The following is a 19,203-nucleotide window of genomic DNA, read 5'->3' as shown; positions in this document are numbered from 1 at the left end:
AGATGCTGGCACAGTTGCATGGATCATCTCAGTGGAGATGTGCAAGTCTTGGGCACATGACATAACTCTGGGCAATGTAATCCAATCAAATGAACATTACAAAAGGGTGCTACTCCATTCTTCAAGTCCAAATGTAAATGAAGAGTGATTAACACCACTGGCTAAGAAAACCCTGCCAGGGTGGGGACATTGCCCCATCCTACCAATAATTGCAGAGCTATATTAGGTATAGGAAAGTCAAGGATGTTCAGGAATGGCACCTTTCCTATATACAGTCAGTACATAATCTGCTTTGAAGCTTTTGTCCAAGCTGTTATTACAATCAATTAAAAACTGGGCTTCTCAGTCCACTCCTTGTTCTGTTTGGTTATTTCCACTCTTGTTGCAAATCACTCTTTTGAAAATCACTCAGCCCCAGATGGAACCTGGGGTCTGGCTCCATTATCTTCCTCTATTTCTCCTTCACTGTTTCTGGTTTCTGCTGCTCTGGGTCCCTGCTTGCTGCAGCTGCTTAAAAGTCATTTTCAGGCCTCCCCTTCAGTTTCTGCTTCTCTGGGTCCCTACTTTCTGAAGCAGAGATTCTTGTTTAGCTGGTTCAAAAGGCCTTTACAGTGCTAATTTTTGTGTGCTTTCCTTGCTGTTCCTGCCTGATCCAGGAATTTCAACGTGCCCCAGGAAAAGGTAACTTTTTGCTCTCTAATCCTGTCTTCTGGAGTTCCTTTGCCTTCAAATTGCAGCCTCCACACCTGCTCTATCTTTCCTTCTGCATTTGGCTGTGCATTAGACAAGTGCTTTAGTCCTTCTCTAATTTAGCCTTTCACTTGGTTTATGCTCTAATGCTTGGCCAAAATGTGCTTCCCTGAAATTTCTACACATTGGTTCTAGTCCTACCCTCTGGAGCAACAGGTCTTCTCCATCTTCTGCATAATAGTTCTTTAGATATTTGAAGACTCCTTCAAAGCCCATTGTTGTAAACCTTTGTGAATCAACACATCCTTTGATTTGGCTTTGGCACAATACAAGATGATCAGAGGACTGGAAACAAAACCCTATGAAGAGAGACTGAAAGAACTGGGCACGCTTAGCCTTGAGAAGAGAAGCCTGTGGGGAGTTATGATAGCACTCGCATACTGGAAAGGTTGCCACGCAGAGGAGGGCCAGGATCTCTTCTCTATCATCCCAGAGTGCAGGACACGAAATAATGGGCTCAAGTTGCAGGAAGCCAGATTTCAACTGAACATCAGAAAAAACTAGAGCTTGGAAAAGTTACTTTTTTGAACTACAACTCCCATCGCCCCAATCCAGTGGCCATGCTGGCTGGGGCTGATGGGAGTTGAAGTTCAAAAAAGTAACTTTTCCAAGCTCTGAAGCTCCTAACTTTTAGAGTGGTATGACAAAACAACCAAAACATCCTAACTGTTAGAGTGGTATGACAAAAGAACCAATTACCTAGTGAGGTGCTGGGCTCTCTAACACTGGAGGCATTCAAGAGGCAGTTGGACAGCCATCTGTCAGATATGCTTTAATTTGGATTCCTGCATTGAGCAGGAGGTTGTACTTGATGGCCTTATAGGCCCCTTCCAGCTCTACTATTCTATGATTTTATGTATCTATGAGGATTATCAGGAAAGACACTATTGTAGAGTGGGACCAACGTTCCATCTCTGACTGCTTCATCATAGCAAGGGACAAAATTTAAATAACTAGAATTAGAAATCACACAACAAGCAATCATACCATTATGCAATGATAGGCAACAAACTATAATACAACAGGATCAATGGCTACTGTGCCAACATGACCTTAAACTAGCAGCTGAGATCTTATCCTCAACTATGAACTCTTCTGTGAGAACAGCAGTTCTATCGAATCAGGTTATAAATGTCATACTACTCAACAATACAATAATAGATGTCAATGGACTCCTCTGGAAGTAATCAGTTTATAAAGCACAGCTCAACTAAACAGAATACACATATGCAGTTTAATGTCAGAATCACTGAAGCTTTACGAAAACATGGAAAAAATTAATGGTTTTATGTTAAAGGCATCTATAGTTTTAATGTCTTTTGTAAACCACTTAGGGTTTTTTTACATCAAGCGATATATAAATTTTAATAAATTAATAATGTTATCAGAATTGCTAATGTTGGTCTATGGATATTTCATGTATTTTACATTACTGACATGATAGGGAAATTAGTCTTTAATTTTCACAGTGTCATTTGCACAGATATGATGCATACTAGTTACCTTATTTGGCAGTTCTTTTATATACTTACATAAATAACCTGTTTTGTATCTACATTTGTGTGTTAGTTAACTCTGTTAAATTAGTGTTGACATTCACTTTTAAATTAGGTCTCTCCGTTGGAGACTGCTAGGAAATCTTATTTATTTATTTAGTGCCTTTTCACAATACACCCCCACATTGTTCTCTGTTTTACTGTCAATACATCTATAACACATATCCTGAGTTCCTGTGAGCAAAACACCAGTCATGAGATCCTTCCACTAGTGAAAGGGCAGAGGAGGTTATTTTCCCCTGATTCTCTCTCCCCTCCCCCTAAAATCCATCTGTCCTCTAAGTGTCTGTTCCACAGAGTTGTGTTGGGATGGCGGGAGGGGGCTGTGTTAGAGAATCGGCAAAAATTGCTTTCTGCCAGCTGGAGCCTCCATTGGATCGAAAGCCCTTTCAGAAATGGAAGGACACTTAGAATCCAAGCCTTTGAGTATGTATATCAAAAAAATCAACATACACCAAAGCTATGAAATATAATCACAATTTACTTGTACAGACCAAATATCATTATATAAACCCAAAGCCAGCTAGTTACATTACAAATTGATCCTCAGGTCTTTATGATTCATGACCAAATGTCCTTCCCTGAAACTCTCCAGTTAACAATGATCCCAATAGAACCCAAAATTAAGAATTAAAGTAATATCCACTTTAAGATCTCCTCTTCTGTCAGCATTGAGTTGATCCAAATAGTTTGATGCTTTTTGGAAAATTCATCACCAAACATTACTCTTTTGCTAAAAATATAACATACAGGATGTGATTCTTTTTTTAAAAAGCCTGTAAAAAACATTTTCATTGTAAGACTGAAGTAATAGGCTTTAGCTCTTATGACTTTAACTTCTTATATCATAAAAATAAGAAAGTAATTGAACAAGAGAGTTACTTGCCATTGCATCAAATGTTCCCAGACTATCAATTGTACAGTAATACCTCAGTTAACAAATCCTCCAGGAATGAAGCGCCTTTTAACAAAGGCTTTTTCAAAGGTGAAACTGACAGGCTTTGCTTTGCTATGGATAGACATTCAAGCCTGTGCCTTTACTTTAAGGTGAAACTGAGCCATATTGTCTTTGCTTTGCTGTCAACAAACTGATAAGCCTGTGCCTTTGCTTTGCTAGGGTGAAACTGACAAGCCTGTGTGTTCGCTTTGCATTAAAGAGATCTCTTGCTTTCTCCCAGGGCTGTGAAGAGAAGGATCCAGTACCATTCAGAGGGGGGGGATGGGGTCAACTGGCACCCTTTAAAGCCCTGTTGAAACAGCCCCCACCATCTATGAGTGGGTGTAGGAACCTATCCCTATTCTTTTCATGTTATTCTTAACTCTGGTACCAAAGTTTCCATTAAAGAAGTAATGTCCAGGAATGCATCTACTTTGTTAACTAAGGCATAACTGTATTGATTTTCTTCAAACGTCATCATGCAACTTGACCATTGTATCATGTGGAATAGAAACTAAAATATCTAGTTTCATGCCTCAAGCCTGGTATTTTACAAACTTAGTCTTAAAAAGAAGAAAATAATATTCATAGGCAACATAGAACAGTTGTTTATCCTAAGAGCCTTAGGTAATATTTCAAAATATTTTATTGTTCTTTCTAATTTTATCATCTACCTCTTCCAGTCTATTTTGTAACTTTAATAAGCAATTTTTGTTTCTTATACATATTCACTTATTTTTCCTACATTTCTTTTGTATTTTCTCATATTCACTTTTTTATTCTAAATTTCTTTTTATATTTTTTCATAATTAGTATTATTCTTCCCAATAAATCTATACTCTTAATTTTATTCATTTTGTCTGCATTTTTATCAAAAGGTCCTATTTATCAGTATTTTGAAGCTATTCTAGTCCATTAGTAAAACAAAATAAATATTTTATTGGTCAAGAGGTAAGACAGAACTTAACTCATTGTTATCTTTTGGTTCACATATCTTGTTGAATTTAGTTGCCATTTGATCTAAGCTTAACAACTTCCGCCCAGTCTCAAACCTGCCATTCTTAGGCAAGACGATTGAGCGGGTGGTGGCGAAACAGTTGCAAGCACACTTGAAGGAAACGGATTATCTAGATCCATTTCAATCGGGTTTCAGGCCTGGGCATGGGACTGAAACAGCCTTGGTCGCCTTGGTAGATGATATGAGGAGGGCATGGGATAGGAACGAAGGTACCTTCCTTGTCCTCCTTGATCTCTCAGCGGCTTTTGACACCGTTGACCACGGTATCCTTTTGGACCACCTGAAGAGGCTGGGCATAGGAGGCACTGTATTACAGTGGTTCCGGTCCTTCCTCTCTGGTAGGTACCAAAGAGTAGCACTGGAGGAGGAGGTTTCAGATCCGTGGCCTCTCACTTGTGGGGTGCCACAGGGTTCTATCCTCTCCCCGATGCTATTCAACATCTATGTAAAGCCGCTGGGAGCAATCATCAGGAGATTTGGGCTGCAGTGTCATCAATATGCAGATGACAAGCAGCTCTATCTCTCATTTAAATCTTCACCGATGTTGGCTGTAGAAACCATGTCCAAGTGCCTGGACTCGGTGAGTGACTGGATGGGAAGGAACAAGCTGAAGCTGAATCCTGACAAAACCGAGGTACTGTTTGTGGGAGACAAGGGAGGGCTGGGGGATGTGGACCTGATGTTCAATGGGGTACGATTGCCCCTAAAGGACCAGGTCGGCAGCCTGGGGGTCATTCTTGACTCCCAGCTGTCCATGGAGGCTCAAGTATCGGCTGTGAGCAGGGCAGCGCTGTATCAATTGTATCTGATACGGAGGCTGCGCCCCTACCTTCCCAACCATTTGCTCCCACCGGTGGTACATGCCCTGGTCACCTCTCGCCTAGACTACTGTAATGCGCTCTACGTGGGGTTACCCTTGAAAACGGTCCGGAAATTGCAACTGGTACAGAATGTGGCGGCTTGTATGATCAAAGGTAGCCGCCGACAAGATCATATTACTCCAGTTTTGAAGGAGTTACATTGGTTACCGGTTGTTTACCGGGCCCAATTCAAGGTGTTGGTTTTGACTTTTAAAACCCTATATGGTTTGGGCCCAGTTTATCTGAAGGAGCACCTCCAGCACCGTCAGGGATGCCGCTCGACAAGATCAGCCTCTCAAGACCTTCTCTCGATCCCACCGGTTAAATCAGCTAGGCTGGTGAGGACCAGAGAGAGGGCTTTCTCAATATTGGCCCCCACCCTGTGGAACTCCCTCCCAAATGATCTCCGACATGCCCCCTCTATGATGAGCTTCCGCCGGACTTTAAAGACCTGGCTCTTCAGGCAGGCTTTTGGGATGGGTTGAACTTTTACTGTATGTTTTAATATTTTAATGCTTATGGTATGCTTAACGTCTAATGTATTATTCTGTTTTGTATGTCGCCCAGAGTGGCTGGGTAACCAGCCAGATGGGCGACTAATAAATCCAAGAATAAATCCAAGAATAAATAAATAAATAAATAAAGGTATTGTTTTTATATTTTCCATGATCTCCCAGGTGAATCAAATATAAGCAAATCAATTAATCCATCAATTGCTCTTCTGCAGAGATTAAATCAATATATTAATCAGTCTCAGTTAAACAGACTATCACATTTAATTTAAGCAAGCAAACATTGAAACAGATATCCAACAATCTAATCATCACTCGTAAAAGAAATATTTTAAGAGCCATTCAGTAATGTCACATTATTACAAGACAAAACTATCACAAAGAATTAGAGAAAAATGTTTTCAAAAAACGTTTTCAAAAGCAAAACCCTCCAAATCTTAGTAAGCAGAACAGCAATGACATCATCAACAACGACAACCTTAAAACTTTTGGTATATCCAAAATGACCACTATTTGCTACAGGATCTGCAATTTTTGTTTGCTGGTTTATTAAGTATGGTTCCAAAAAAGCAGTAATAGTCCTACTTGCCTCCTCTAGGATGCACACCTTAACATGGTGAGGGGGTTTGAGAGTGTTGAAGAAGCTGACAGCAATGCAGTCAGGAGTCTAGACAAAGAGGCTAGACTCCTAGCAGGGGCACCCAAGGTGGAATGGTCAAGGCTGAGACACCAGACTAAGATGCATCCAGACTCAGAGGAAGGCAATGGTAAACCACCTCTGAATACCTCTCACCATGAAAACCCTATGAACAGAGTATCCAAAATGCAACATGAGACTGTCCCAGACTCAATTCCCAAACCCAGGGCAAGTGATCCTGGCCAGACACAACCTGTGTCTCCCTTACCAGGACTGAGTAAACCAACACCAACCCTGCAATGTAGGTAGACTGCCATCACCCCTTAATCCTGATCACCCACTCTGGGCCAAGGGGAAACCCAAAGTGCCAGAAAAAGACCTGCCAAGGATTCCAGGAACCAAAAATGCACTCCTTATCTTGGAGCCTTAGACAAAATATCCAAATATATGGTAGTCTGTGGCTAATTGGCCAAGGTGCTAGACTCAGAGCCAAATCTGCCCTGCAATGAACACACACTGGTAAATAAGAACTAGCTTTATTAAATAAAATATGTGCACAAGTATAGTAGCAAAATAATTCTGTAAAACCCACACCCCTGAGGTCCAGAGTTACAATCACAGATAAAAATAACAAAACTGTCTAGCCTAATCTATACTTACAATAGAGATAAACAGTAAACCACCTCATGGTTCCCCCAGATGCATAGCCTGGACAGCAGATGGAACATGGTACCTCAACATCAGGTAACATAAAGAACATTGAGGAACAAAGGCTAATGTCTGAATCCTATTCTTATGGGGAAATGCCCAGCAACAGCCAGGAATTAATTAGCCAATCAGGGGACTTTCTGATGATGGAACCTTCTGGAGCTTTCATGCTAAAGGTCACACACTTGCCAACCTTTCCAGGCCAATTAGTACCAGTCTAAACTGATAAGCAAGTGTTCTTGCTTATAGCTTAATTAACTAGCTTCAGCTGTGAGAACTGCAATCTCGTGGCCTTTTTAGAGGCCCCATTTCAGGCAAGATGTTTCCCCCCACAATTCCTTGCCTCAGTACCATTTTAGTTTTTAACCTTTCAAACCAGGCATTCTTGACAGAGATAGTGCTGGAAGATGAGATCCCCAGGTCAGAAGGCACTCACCAAGCTACTGGGGAAGAACAATGGACAAGTACAAGTAGCGCTGTGACTAATGACACCTCTGGGTCAAAGCCGAATGGAAGCCCAGAGGCTGATGTGCACAGATGCGAAAGGAGGGTCTGGAGTTGTACAACTTACACAATAGGAACATGGAATGTGAGAAGCATGAACAAGGGAAGTTAGAAATTGTCAAGCAAGAAATGGAACACATCAGCATTACAGTATTTGGCATGAGTGAATTAAAATGGACTGTAATGGGACACTTTCAATCAGGCAAATACAAAATATTTTATGCAGGAAATGAGAAATTAAGAAGAAATGGGGTTGCTTTAACAATGAGAAGTGATGTAGCAATTAGGAGCAAAGTCTTAGCAAGTGATATCAATGAGATTTAACAGGAAACCTATTAACATAACCATCATCCAAGTCTACTCTCCAAGGGCAAACAAGAGGAATTGGAGAGATTTTAAACAGAAGTACAGGAAGACATTGATCACACACCAAAACAAGATGTGCTGATAATCATGGGGGATTGGAATGCAAAAGTAGGGAACAGAGAAGAACTAGAAATTGTGGGAAAATGGGACTTTGGAGATAGAAATGAAGCAGGATAAAGACTTATTGAAATCTGTGAAGCCAATAATTTGTTTCTTGCAAACACATTTTTTAAGCAACCAAAAAGATGACTGTACATGTGGACATCACCAAGTGGTCAATATAGGAATCAAATTTATTATATAACTGGTAGCAGAAGATGGAGAAGTTCCATACTCTCTGTGAAAACAAGACCAGGAGCAGACTGCGTACAGATCATTAACTGGTAATATCAAAACTCAGAGTAAAGCTAAAGAACAACAACAAAGCAATCATAATGCCAAAATACAATTTAAATACCATACCTGAAGAATATAAAGATCAAATAAGGAACAGATTTGAGGCTTTAAATTTAGTTGATAGAGAACCAAAAGAACTATGGAATGAAGTCAGAGACATTATAGGGAAGAATGCAAAAAGACAATACCTATAGAATCATAGAATAGTAGAGTTGGAAGGGGCCTACAAGGCCACCGAGTCCAACCCCCTGCTCAATGCAGGGATCCAAATCAAAGCATTCCTGACAGATGGCTGTCCAGCTGCCTTTTGAATGTCTCCAGTGTCGGAGAGCCCACTACCTCTCTAGGTAATTGGTTCTATTGTCGTATGGCTCTAACAGGAAGTTTTTCCTGATGTCCAGTCGAAATCTGGCTTCCTGCAACTTGAGCCCATTATTCCATGTCCTGCACTCTGGGGCAATCGAGAAGAGATTCCGGCCCTCCTCTATGTGACAACTTTTCATGTACTTGAAGGGTGCTATCATATCTCCCCTCAGTCTTCTCTTCTCCAGGCTAAACATGGGCAGTTCTTTCAGTCTCTCCTCATAGGGCTTTGTTTCCAGTCCCCTGATCATCTTTGTTGCCCTCCTCTGAACCCCTTCCAGTTTGTCTGCTTCCTTCTTGAAGTGCAGAGACCAGAACTGGATGCAGTACTCAAGATGAGGCCTAACCAGGGCTGAATAGAGGGGAACTAGTACTTCACGTGATTTGGGAACTGTACTGTTAATGCAGCCTAATATAGCATTTGCCTTTTTTGCAGCCACGTCACACTGTTGGCTCATATTCAGCTTGTGATCAACGACAATTCCAAGATCCTTCTCACATGTCGTACTGCTGAGCCAAGTATCCCCCATCTTATAACTGTGCATTTGGTTTCTTTTTCCTAAGTGTAGAACTTTGCAATTATCCCTGTTGAATTTCATTCTGTTATTTTCAGCCCAATGCTTCAGCCTATCAAGGTCCTTTTGAATATTGTTTCTGTTTCCACGGTATTAGCTATGCCCCCCCAATTTTGTATCATCTGCAAATTTGATAAGCATGCTTTGTACCTCCTCATCCAAGTCATTAATACAAATGTTAAAGAGCACTGGGCCCAGGACCGAGCCCTGTGGTACCCCACTCATTACTTCCGCTCAGTTTGAGAAGGAACCATTGATAACCACTATTTGAGTACACAGTTGGCTCCAGAATCCATCCAATAGTTGTTCCATCCAGCCCACATTTAGCTAGCTTGCTAACCAGAATATCATGGGGCACTTTGTCAAAAGCTTTGCTGAAGTCGAGATATATTATGTCCACAGCATTCCCACAGTCTACAAGGGAGGCTGCCCGATCAAAAAATGAGATGAGATTAGTTTGGCAGGATTTGTTCTTCATAAATCCATGTTGGCTCCTAGTAATCACTGCATTGCTTTCTAGTTAAAAAGAGAACAAGAACTCAATGGATGACTGACAAAACTTTTAAAATGGTTAAAGAGAGAAGGAAAGCAAAAGCAAAAGGAGACAGAAACACAGTTAGAACCCTAAATGCAACAATACAGTGACTAGTACGTAGGGACAAAAAGAACTATTACAATAGTTATTGTAAAGAAATAGAAGAGGACAACAAAAAAGGTAGAACAAGAGGCCTATTCCAAAATATTAGAGAAATTGAAGGGAAATTTAAACCAAGAGTAGGGATGTTGAATAATCAACAGGGGAACACGCTGACTGACCAAGATAAAATAAAAGGAAGATAGAAGCAATACATTGAAGAACTCTATCAAAGAGATGCAAGCATGACAGATTCATTCACTGAGGAACTGCATGATGAAGAACCAGAAATTTTAGAATGTAAGATGCAATCTGCTCTTGAAATACTTCGAAGAAACAAATCACCAGGAACAGATGGCATACCAATAGAGTTACTACAAGTTACTGAGAATGAATCTGTCCAAATTTTGACAAAAATTTGTCAACAAATACGGAAAATAAAACAATGGAAGCATTCAATATACATCCCAATTCCAAAGAAAGGGGATCCCAGGGAATGCAGTAATTATCGAACTATTGCCTTATTATCCCATGCAAGTAAAGTAATGCTCACGATTCTACAACAAAAGCTCTTACCACATATGGAGCGAGAATGCCAGATGTCCAAGCTGGATTTAGAAAGGGAAGAGGTACCAGAAACCATATTGCAAACATATGTTGGATAATGGAACAGACCAAGGAATTTCAGAAGAAAATCACCCTGTGCTTTATAGATTACAGCAAAGCCTTTGATTGTGTAGATCATGAAAAAGTATGGAATGCTTTAAAAGAAATGAGGGTGCCACAGCATCTGATTGTCCTGATGCGCATCCTATACTCTGGACAAGAGGCTACTGTAAGGACAGAATATGGAGAAACTGATTGGTTCCCCATCAGAAAGGGTGTGAGACAGGGGTGTATTTTATCACCTATTTCTTTAATCTATATGCAGAACATATCAAACGGAAAGCAGGATTGGACCAAGATGAAGGAGGTGTGAAAATTGGAGGGAGAAATATCAATAATTTAAGATATGCAGACGATACCATACTACTAGCAGAAACTAGTAAAGATTTGAAACAAATGCTGATGAAAGTTAAAGAGGAAGTACAAAAGCAGGACTACAGCTGAAAGTCAAAAAGACTAAAGTAATCACAATAGAAGATTTATGTTACTTTAAAGTTGACGAGGACTTTGAACTCAGATTATTAATACCCTGGCATAATCATTAACCAAAATGGAGACAATAGTCAAGAAATTAGAAGGCTAGGACTGGGGGGGCATCTATGAGAGAACTAGAAACGCTTGTCAAATGCAAAGATGTATTACTGAACACTAAAGTCAGGATAATTCAGACTACGGTATTCCCGATCTCTATGTATGGATGTGAAAGTTGGACAGTGAAAAAGGCAGATAAGAGAAAAATCAACTCATTTGAAACGTGGTGTTGGAGGAGAGCTTTGCACATACCATGGACTGTGAAAAAGACAAATAATTGGGTGTTAGAAGCTAACATGATGAAACTGAGGTTATCATACTTTGGACACATCATGAGAAGACATGATCCACTAGAAAAGATAATAATGCTGGGAAAAACAGAAGGGGGTAGAAAAGGAGGAAGGCCAAACAAGAGATGGATTTATTCCATAAAGGAAGCCACAGACCTGAACTTACAAGATCTGAACAGGGTAGTTTTTACCAGATGCTATTGGAGGTTGCTGACTCATAGATTCAAGTCCAAATTGAGTTGAAGGCACATAACAACAACAACAACAGTCCTACTTGCCCTTGTTAATGTTTAAACAAAGATCTTAACAAGGCTACCACACTGGTGAATAATCAGTAGCTTGGACACTCTTTGTGATTCTCTGGATGTGGTAGGGCCACATCTTACTCTAACTGGAAGTGGGCGTTATAAATGTTGTTATATTTATTTATTTATTTATTGTATTTGTATAGCACCCCATAGCCAAAGCTATCTGGGTGGTTTACAGCAACTAAAAACATCAAAAACAAATATACAAATTTAAAACACATCTTTAAAAAACAATTTAAAAAATTCAAAACAATTTAAAACACATGCTAAAGGCGCCAAAAAGATAACAGTGATTTTTATCCCTGTCAGATCCCCCCCCCCAAAATAAAACCTACAAAAGACTAAGAGCAACAAGAACTGCACCAGCCAGGCCAAGACCTCACTCCAACAGCAAGTCACCCAGGAAAAGAAGCTGGAATTCTGGAATCTTTCTGATCAGCTGATCAGATGGCAAGGGGGAGCAGGGAGACTGAATCCTGCCCCATGTTCTAATGGAGGGCGGTGTTCCCAAGCTACACACAGGCATGCTCAGTGGCTGTTTGTATGCACAATCACCTATACAATAAGAGATGTATTCAAAGAAGCCTGTTTCTGCATGTGAGCAGTCCTAGCTAGGTTAGGTGGAACTTTTTTATTTATAAGCTGCAAAAGGAGTATAGAGCTACAATGGTATGTTGTTTGGAACTTAGTATTTATGAACGTTCTTGCAACATTCAGAATGAGTAAACAGCTTTGTAATGACTTGTCATAAACAGTATGTTTTGTGTTTATTTGTATTTGTTTATATCCTATAGGGTTGCCATATGGTCAGGTTGGTTAGCTTTTCCTAGACTCTAGACTTCCTATCCAGTGCTGATTTGGGGCACTAGCTAACCTAGATGTTCAGCTTTCATTGGTGTATGTGTGCGTGCGTGTGTGTGTTTCTATCCCTTGTAGAAATGTCCACATGTGTGCACAGAGTACTCTGTCCAATTGTTTAGTGAGAAACAAATCAGCTCCCCACCTTCCATTGTTCTAGCCAATGAGGAAAGGGGAGTTTATTTTTATTTATTTATTTTTTAAAACTTATATACCGCCCGACTAGCAATAGCTCTCTGGGCGGTGAACATAAATTGTTGTCATAGCTATGATTCACATGGAAATAGTTATATTCATAGAGATAGGAAAAGGCTTGAGTAATAATTCAATAACTCAAAACAACATTATGGTGGGTGTGGTTACTTGATACCCATTTGAAAACCATGAATCTGGGCTAGCTAATAGCCCAAGTGGCAAGTCCAGAATATGGTCCAGTTTACCCCAATCTTGTACCCTCCAGAAGTTTTCATCTACAACTGCCATCAGCCTCAGGCTTGGCCAATGGTCAGGGATGACATTAGCTATATTCTAAAACATCAGGAAGGCCCCAGATTGGGGAAGGTTGATCTAGGCAATCTCAATGAATTGCAATTAATATGGCAACCCTAGACCATAAACAAATACCAAGATCATAGGTTCTTTCGCTGAGAACCTACTAAGTAGTACATGAGAGAAAGGAGGAGGGAGGGTGCACAAGGCTGAGATTTTGCTCTGCCATGCACATTAGTGCCAAACTATGGTTTTCTGTTACATCTGAATGCAGCTGCATTCAGATATAACAATAAACCAGAGCGTGGAAGATTACTTTCTAAAAAGTAATAAATTACAGTTACATGGCCCCAAAAAGTAGTAATTACTGTTACAGTTACAATTGCTCTGAAAGTAACTGATTACTTTTTCTTAAAAGTGATCACGACAATTACTTTTCAGTTACTTTTTAAAACAAATTCCTACAAGGGGCTGGCCTTGGCTGCTGCACATCTAAGTAGCCTAAAACAACATTAAAAATAAACACACACATACAGAGGTTGTAGAATAATTCTTTTTATCCATACAATAGCAATGGTGGTCTCTCCGCTGGTAAGGAAGGTGGGGAGGGAGGCAGAAGCCACTACTCAGATCTTTGCAAGTCAAACCAAGTGCAACCCATCCACCCCCACTCAGCCAGCAAGCATAATCTCTCTCATTTCACCACCTCCCTGACCCTGCCCTGCCACCAACTAAGGGACACGCACTCAAGTAAACATTTTCCCCTGAGATGCACAAAAGGTAAAATACTGCAAATGCAGCACAGTAACCAGAGAGGGTGGTGGAGGCCGCTTTGTGTGCCAAGTGCGCACGCACGCACGCATGCACACACATATGTTGTCAACTTTCACCTCCACAGTTCTTCATCTCCATTCTGCTGCTGCCTCCTTCTCCTCCTTTATCCATGTTCTTGCCCTCCGGATCCTTTTTCCCTGCACTCCATTCTTTACCACCACCATCCATTTTTTTAAACACTTGTTTTCTCCACTCCATCCCGCCTCACTCTCCACCTCCTCCCTCGTCGCCTCCTACCCACCCACAGAGGATGAGGGAAGAGCAACCCTGCACAGAAGCCCAGTTTGAGGCACATGATTTTCATCCACAAATCAGAGGAGCAGAAGACTTCTCCTGCTCCCTCCCCAAGTAATGCCCAAAAGTAATGCTGGAAATATTACAGTTACTCCACAAAAGTAATAAAATTGCTCCTAGTTCTGTTACAATCAAAATGTAAAGGAATTACCCACTCGTTCCTCAGAAATATTTATTTTATTTATTTATTACTGGCATTTGTTATTTCCAAGCTCTGCAATAAACAATGGTTTGTCATTATCAGAATGAAACCTAGCCTCTCTCAGCTTGTACAATCCCCTCCCCCCTCCTCCTTTGGCACAGTCAGGAGGATGAGTTCAGAAGCTTCTGCTTCTGCTTTAGATAGATTAGGATTATTTTCAAACTCAAACTGTGTTCAGTCTTAACTATGTTTGAACTGAAACAAGTCAGTTTCTACCCATGAATTATGAAGCTATTTTGTTTCAACTAACTATAGTTAAGAACAGATTAATCACAGTTTAGAGTTTGGATGCAACACTCAACTGTGTTCATAGAAATTAAAAACTCCCCGTCTTCTTAAGCCATGTGAGCTTGTTCTCATGTACAAAATGATAAAATGTTATCTGAACCGTGCCATAGTGTGTACCTCACTCAGGGTACATATTTAACATTAGTCTTAGTTCATTCAGAAAACAAACCAGTTGGCCCTGCCTATCTCCCTTCATGTTCCAAGGTACTCCTTTATAATAATAATAATAATAATAATAATAATAATAATAATAATAATAATAATAATAATAAATTTAATTTTTGTGTCGCCTATCTGGCCGAAGCCACTCTAGGCGACGTACATATTAAAATTCAATAAAATACAATATAATTACAGAATAAAATACAATGCAGTCAACACTAATGCAGGCGTAAAACTATGTAGGGCAATCAGAAACAATAAACAATCACAGAAAAATTAGCCCACTCCGGAGATCCCAAAGGCCTGTCCAAAGAGCCAAGTTTTTAAGGCTCGGCGAAATGTATCCAGGGAAGGGGCATGGCGAAGATCAAACGGGAGGGAGTTCCAGAGAGTGGGAGCCACCACTGAAAATGCCCTCTCTCTAGTCCCCACCAACCTAGCTGTTTTCGTTGGTGGGACTGAGAGAAGGCCCTGCGTGGCTGATCTAGTCGGGTGGCTTAATTGGTGGTACTGGAGGTGCTCCTTCAGGTAAACTGGGCAGAGACCATATGGGGATTTAAAGGTTAACACCAACACCTTGAATTGGGCCCGGAAAACAACTGGAAGCCAATGTAGATGAAATAACACTGGTGTGATGTGATCGCGGCGGCGGCTGTTTGTAAGCAACCGAGCCGCCGCATTCTGCACCAGTTGTAGTTTCCGGACCGTTTTCAAGGGTAACCCCACGTAGAGCGCATTGCAGTAGTCTAATCGAGAGGTGACCAGGGCATGTACTACCAGTGGGAGCTGATGAATAGGGAGGTAGGGTTGCAGCCTCCGTATGAGGTGTAGTTGATACCAAGCTGCCCGGCTCACTGCCGAAATCTGCGCCTCCATGGACAACTTGGAATCAAGAACAACCCCGAGGCTGCGGACCTGATCCTTCAGGGGTAAACTCACCCCATTAAGCCTCAGGTCAACAACACCCAACCTTCCCCTGTCACCCACAAGCAGCACCTCGGTCTTATCAGGATTAAGCTTCAGCCTGTTCCTTCCCATCCACCCACTCACGGATTCCAGGCACTTGGACAAGGTCTCCACAGCCAACTCCAGTGAGGATTTAAAAGAGAGGTAGAGCTGCGTGTCATCAGCATATTGGTGACACCGCAGCCCAAAACTCCTGATGATAGCTCCCAGCGGTTTTATATAGATGTTAAATAGCATGGGAGAGAGGATAGAACCCTGTGGCACTCCACAAGTGAGGGGCCAAGGGTCTGAAACCTCATCCCCCAATGCTACCTGTTGATGCCTGTCAGAGAGAAAGGAACGGAACCACTGTAAAACAGTGCCTCCTATTCCCAATCCTTCCAGGCGATCTAACAGGATACCGTGGTCGACGGTATCAAAAGCCGCTGAGAGATCCAGGAGGACAAGAAAGGTGAATTCTTCCCTGTCTAATGCCCTCCTCATATCATCCACCAGAGCGACCAAGGCTGTTTCAGTACCATGTCCAGTCCTGAAACCCGATTGGTATGGATCCAAATAATCCGTTTCATCCAAGTGTGCTGACAACTGGCTAGCCACCACTCGCTCAATGATCTTGCCCCAAAATGGCAAATTCAAAATGGGGCAAAAGTTGTTCAAGACTTGGGGATCCAAGGAGGGTTTTTTCAAAATGGGTTTTATAATTGCCTCCTTGAGGGCCGGTGGCAGTACACCCTCTTTCAAGGATGCATTTACCACCGCCCTGATCCCTTTGCCCAATTTCTCCTTGCAATTCATAAGGAACCATGATGGGCAAGGATCAGTCAGACAGGTGGTAGGCTTCACCGTTGAAAGTACCTTGTCCACATCCTCAGAAGGAAGAGGCCAGAACCGATCCCACTGAACCGGATTGCAACTGGTCAACTCTGGATCTTCTACTGCATCCACAGCGTACAGAATCGAGTTCTTCAGGTGTTTGATTTTATCAGCAAAGTGCCTTGCCAATTTGTCACAGGAAGCCTTAGAGTGCTCCAAGGGTTCCTGAGCAACTGGACCGACCAGGCTTCAGACCACTTGGAACAGCTTCCTGGGACAGCACTCTGCAGATGCAATAGAGGCAGCAAAGAAATCCTTCTTTGTTGCCTTTATTGCCACCTGGTAGGCAGCTATTGCTGCTCTAACCTGTGTCCGAACATCTTCAGAGCGGGATTTCCGCCACCGGCGTTCTAGTCGTCTCACCTCCTGTCTCAGACTTCGCAACTGGGGTGTGTACCACGGTGCGGTCTGAGTTCTGTTCAGGGGGAGAGGACGTTTCGGAGCCACCCGGTCTAATGCCCTGGTGATTCCCTCATTCCACTCCATCACCAGGGTTTCGACCGGGCGACCTTCAGCAGGTTCCAATTCCCCCAGCGCAGTCAGGAATCCATCCGGATCCATCAGGCGCCTGGGGCGGACCATTCTAATAGGTCCTTTACCCCTGCAGAGGGTGTGTGGCACCGAGAGGTCAAAGTTCACCAGATAGTGATCTGACCATGACACGGGGGTAAAAGAAATAGCCCCCAACTTCAGAACACTCCCCGCCATTCCCAAGACAAATACAAGGTCGAGGGCATGACCGGATACATGGGTGGGCTCAGTGTTACTAAGGTGCAGTTCCCAGGAAGCCATGGTTTCGAGGAAATCCCGAGGGGCTCCGATGAGAGTGGTCTCAGCATGCACGTTAAAGTCCCCCAACACTAACAGTTCTGGGGAGAGCAGTCGTACATCCGAGACCACCTCTAGTACCTCGGTCAGGGAGTCTGCCGTGCAGCGGGGCGGGCAGTACACAAGCAGGATCCCCAAACTGCCCTTCGAGCCCAACCTCCAGTACATGCAATCAACAAACTTGGTCTTAGGAAGCAGGGGCCTGGTGAAAATCAAAGACTCCCGATAGATGACTGCCACACCCCCTCCCCGCCTTCCTACCCTCGGTTGCTGCGCATAATGGAAACCTGGCGGACACATGGCCTCAAGGATGGGAGCTGAGGCCTCGTCCAGCCAGGTTTCCATAATACACACCAGGTCTGCGCGCTCATCCAGTATCAAATCATGGATGACAGATGTTTTTTGTGTCACAGACCTGGCATTACAGAGCAGCAGTCGAAGGTCGGTAGGAATCCTGCGTCCTCCAGTTAACTTCTGGTTTTGGACAGACCTGGAACAGGGGATGGGTATTACGCATCTATCCCCTGTTCCTCTAAATTGACGTGGTCTGCCCCTAGCATCAGTCCAGCGCCTGCTGCCCAATCTTGGTATAACTTGGCCCCCATCCTTCTCTGTTCCATCCCCCCTTGGTTTACACATGCCTCTATCCCTGCTGCCTAATGGACAGGCCTAACCTAAAACAATAATAAAAGCAAAAACCCACCCCGGAGACTGCCAGCCACTCCTTTAAGACCGCAGACAAAATTACACAAAACAACATATATACGAAGACAGACACATAACACACAACATACACCTCACATACAGCATACACTTAAGTGTATACATTCACACCACACACATTCACACAAAACAATCATACAAATCATTCACACCACACTAATCCACACACACAGAACACACAGAACAACAACCACACAAATACAATTAATTAAAAAAAAAAAGCTGCCCATCAACATGGAAACAAGCAATGTGGTCATTCCACCTCACTTTCTCTACAGTGACATCAGGTATTGCCACCAAGAAGGAGTTGACAGAAGAGGAGGTAATTGTGACTGTCCCCTGGAGGAGGCATAACACATTGGAAACCAAGATATGAGCTTTATATATATGATTTTTATGAGGATTAAAATGATGAGATAGTAAGTAAATTTTTAATTCAGTCACCAATATATTATGCTATACACAGCAAAGTGATGTAAACAACTAATTTATTGCTGTCTCCTTCCTAAGTCTCATTACAGCCTTGCTAAAGTTGGTTTATGGGCTTAGGCAGATAAAAACATTATCTGAAACCTGAACACTTTTTCAAGAGTGACCTCATACTTTGAATGCCTAGCCAGAAATAGAATGGATACAATTGTCAGAATTAATTACCATGTATTTGACTTAACTGGCCCTTCAGTTAGATTGTAAGAAAAATTAAATTGTGATCCTGAGCAAATTTACTCAGATGTTAAGTCCCAGTGAGTTTAATGAAACTTACACTGTAGTAATGTGCTTAGGACTGCACAGAACAGTCTTATTGTATGCAAATTAGGCAGTTAGACCTCATTTCCACATCTCCTTACTTGAGAGTGAGCTCCACTGAAGTCAATGGAACATATTTCTGCGAAGCCATGCATAGGATTACACTGTTACAGAATAACCCTAACCCCTAGATCAGCTGCCTAGCGAAGGACAGGATAGATCAAAGGTTCTCTACACTCACAGGGAAGAGCTTCACCATCAAAGAGGCACACCTACCACAGAGGCCACTTCTACAGATGGCAGTGTTGGCCTTGAAATGAGTCATCAA

General features: G+C 42.1%; 1 protein-coding gene and 1 long non-coding RNA gene across 2 annotated transcripts in view; one reads left to right on the top strand and one right to left on the bottom strand.

Moving 5' to 3' along the window:
• Positions 1-19,203, bottom strand: part of ESRRG (estrogen related receptor gamma) — a 791,879-nt gene that overhangs the window by 753,821 nt on the left and 18,855 nt on the right. The window lies entirely within an intron of this gene.
• LOC133383805 (uncharacterized) overlaps positions 1-19,203 on the top strand; it is a 54,127-nt gene that overhangs the window by 20,461 nt on the left and 14,463 nt on the right. The window lies entirely within an intron of this gene.

This window comes from Rhineura floridana, chromosome 4, assembly GCF_030035675.1.
Source record: "Rhineura floridana isolate rRhiFlo1 chromosome 4, rRhiFlo1.hap2, whole genome shotgun sequence".
In the NCBI taxonomy this organism is placed as follows: Eukaryota; Metazoa; Chordata; class Lepidosauria; order Squamata; family Rhineuridae; genus Rhineura; species Rhineura floridana.
The sequence above is the reverse complement of the archived record's forward strand: the minus strand, read 5'-3'. Positions and strand labels throughout refer to the sequence as shown.